We start from the raw sequence: 3,588 nt of genomic DNA, 5'->3' as shown, positions 1-3,588 counted from the left end.
ATATATCAAATGCGTGTATAAATTACAAGATATAGGGGGAGATCTCCATGATTCAACTCTTCAAATGTGCAATGCTTCAAAAGCAAATTCCTCGCTATGCACATCTTCAGGGGGGAGTTCTTCTATATCTTGTAATCAAATTCCTCAATATCAGTGTATACACTTCATATATTTATCCCCGTTGAAAACTTAACCTATGTTGTCATCAATCACCAAAATGGGGGAGATTGTAAGTGCATCTAGTGCCCCTTAGTGATTTTGGTGTATTGAAGACTTATAGGTTAAGGGACTAATGCGTTTGTGAGTGTACACAGGTCTATAAGTCTATGAGGAGTTTGATATTTACAGAGGAAGTCGACCCCTAAAAATGAAGTTCTTCAACTGAAGACTTTGATATTCTGAAGACTTTCTGAAGATTTTGAAAGTGACGAAATTGGTGTGACCTTGAAGACTTGGTATTCATTTGTGGAACACGAAGCGTGAAGACTTTTGTTTTCGTAGTTTCATTTTCTCCTTCTTGAGTCATAGGAAACACCGTACTGTTAAAGGGGGTCGAGGAAATACTAAGGAAAATTTTCCATGTGATGCTCAACTCAAAATCCTACACCTACCAATCCCTTCGAGTGAAGCCTTTGGAAATCTCATACAGTTCAGTCACTTTCTTCAGTGACAAAGACGAAGTTCTTCTGGTCGCTGATGAATTTGTTCTGACTGAGGAGTTAGGAATTCACAGTGTGAATTACCTACACAGTGAGGAACATGATAGCCCTGAGGAATTTGAGAGTCAAATTTCCGACTGTTGCTGTGTTGCGCGCCAGCTGTCCCAAAATATCTTATCCACCTAACGGTCATATCATTGAGGGGCATTTATGTCTTATCATGTCGGGCTGCTCCCTAGGCTATAAATAGCCGCCCCCTACAACCACTAGCTGGTTGGCTGCTCCGAGAGAACTTGACACTTGTCATTTGAGAACAACCCATCCTCCAAGAACTTTGAGCGAAAATCATCAAGTGAGAAAAATCCCAAACCCAAACACCTACAAACCCCAAAGTGATTGAGCATCACTGAAGAAATTGATCCTGCGTGGATCCGACGCTTGTTACCTTTGAAGACTGTGCTTCTTCCAGACGGTTAGGCGTCAAGGTCTAGAGCATCCAAGAGGAATTGTGGATCGTCGAGTGACCAAGTCTGTGAAGGTTTGGAAGTCGCCTGAAGACTTACCACGAGTGATTGGACGGGATCTGTGTGATCTTAGTTCAAGGAGAATACGGTGAGGACTGGATGTCCTGAGCTGCGTGCTCAGAGACTGGGTGTCCGAGACTGCGTGTCCTTGAGTTTAAATACTCAGCCGCTCCAACCAGACGTACAACTGAGACAGCAGTTGGAACTGGTTTACCAAATCATTGTCTTCACCAACCTACTGGTTCTATTTCGTCAACCCTTTTCAATTCCTCATTACTATGTTGAGTGTTTGTTCATATCTGTGTTTGAAGACTTTGACTGAAGACTTTCTCAATTTCCTCAGTTCAATTTCTTCAGTCTGTTTGTCTTCATCTTGTCTTATCCTGTGATTACGCTTCCTGTACTCTATGCTAGTCTTCATTTCATCATGATGACCATGCTTGTATTCTGTCATACTTACTTATGAGTACTTATTCCGCTGCTAATAGTTCTTCGCTAAGGAATTTCCTCACCGGCAAATTCCTCAGTGAAGAATTCATAAAAATCGCCTATTCACCCCCCCCCCCTCTAGTCGACATAACGCACTTTCACACACTTGTCGTATGATGTCACCAGCATTTTACGTAAGCACAAGTACGTGGATAATTAGTTCGATGCAAAATCTCTTCAAATTTACTTATCTATGGTAACATGAATGCTACACACTATATGGCAGGATGAATATACTCCCTCCGTCCGAAAAAGCTTGTCCCTCAAATGGATGTATCTAGCACCAAGTTAGTGCTAGATACATCCATTTGATGGATAAGCTTGGGACAAGCTTTTCCGGACAGAGGGAGTAGTCTACTATTTCTACGGAAATATTGACAAAATGCATGACCATTTGATGGAAATACGAAATAGTTCCAAAAAATGGTAAAAGATTTACACCCATCTAAGCTTATGGTTTCTTACAATATATATACATTGGATTACAGTTACCCTCAGTAATTATTAAATAACACCAAACATCAAAAGAACATGGTATCTCATGTTTGAGGCTTATTATAGAGTACAAGCTTATAGTGAAAGAATCCGCGCATTGTTATCTTTTATATGTACAACACAATCAGACCTATTTTACTATTTACTTATTAAAATTTAATTACTCTTTGAGAAATAGTAAAACTACAGCTACTCACAAATATGTGTATAAATTCATGTGGGATAAGGGGCATAACAGTATAACACTGTCAATGTCGGTCCCATGCCACGAAAAAATTGTATGTGGCCTGAACAAATTCAAAATTTTGACTAACAAAGTAACAAGTTACCATCAGCAATCATCACTAATAGCAACAAACATATGGAATAATTTGTGCGTAATAGATTTCCTCTGGAAACTGGGAGATAAAAAAAGACAGGACACATAACTGAACAAGCAATTTTATCTAAGCATTGCAAAATTGAAAGAAAACAGAGAGGAGCTGGTACCACTTCATGGTCCTTCTATAGTGGCACACTTCAGTTGTGCATGATTCTGGTTGATTTTGGAGTCCGAAGGCAACAACATTTGTAGGGCTGCGCTGGAAGAAAAATGTTAGGGGCGACGAGCCACCCTCCGCCAACCCAACTGCGACAGCTCCTCCACCTTTGACTCTCACATCGATGGCTGCCTCACCAAACTGGAGATGTCCGTGTTGCATCGCTCACCTCCGCCCCGCCGCAGGGGACAAGATCCACGCCCTCATCACCTATTCACCTACATGGACACCGACGACAACGACACCACCCAGATCAGACCCGTGGCCGCACCAACGACGTAAGCGGCGGGGGTGCGTGCAGGGAAGATGAGCAAGGTGGTGGCACGAAATGAATAGAGGTAAGGGGAGCTTGGGAGTGAGACAAGCAATGCCATTACCAGCGGAAGTAACCGGAGTTCATCGGAAGTCAACAATTCTGGAGTGACAAGGAGAGACGTGAAGGAGAAAGGGGATCAGGAGAGAGTTGTTTTGGGAGGGGATAAGGAGAGAGTGATTTTCTTTAGCAACATCAGGAGAGAGTGATGTGTGCGTGCCAGGTGCATCCATGGGAGCATGTTGGGCTAAAGCCTAAAGCCCAACTAACTATTCCATTTTCGGAAACAACAGAAAATTCACAACTGATAAGCTATGATTATGTGCAGTGTACAACCCCTAAGAAGGTATAGTGTACAACTGTGTGTTTAGAAAAAAATGGTATATTGTTTTCCTGCTGAAATTAAGTCCGAAAAAAATCCATGCAAACATATTGTACATGATTATATGAAGAAGAAACAACATGTACGAGTCACTGATTTTTGAACTCTGAATTTAGTGCATATGAACCTTGGCCACAAAACAACTGATATACGTATTATTGTATTAAGCATTTTTCAAGGATATATA

The 3,588-nt window shown here is 41.4% G+C and overlaps 1 long non-coding RNA gene across 1 annotated transcript; it reads right to left on the bottom strand.

Moving 5' to 3' along the window:
- Positions 1-2,357: 2,357 nt before the first annotated feature.
- LOC123089358 (uncharacterized) lies at positions 2,358-3,234 on the bottom strand. The gene is made up of 2 exons (XR_006442261.1): positions 3,084-3,234; positions 2,358-2,924 (listed from the first exon to the last, which is right to left on the bottom strand). It is a non-coding gene; the product is annotated as an uncharacterized lncRNA (long non-coding RNA).
- Between the last annotated feature and the right edge of the window lie 354 nt (positions 3,235-3,588).

The sequence above is a fragment of the Triticum aestivum genome, chromosome 1B, assembly GCF_018294505.1.
Source record: "Triticum aestivum cultivar Chinese Spring chromosome 1B, IWGSC CS RefSeq v2.1, whole genome shotgun sequence".
NCBI classification, from domain to species: Eukaryota; Viridiplantae; Streptophyta; class Magnoliopsida; order Poales; family Poaceae; genus Triticum; species Triticum aestivum.
This window is presented reverse-complemented; position numbering and strand designations above follow the sequence as displayed.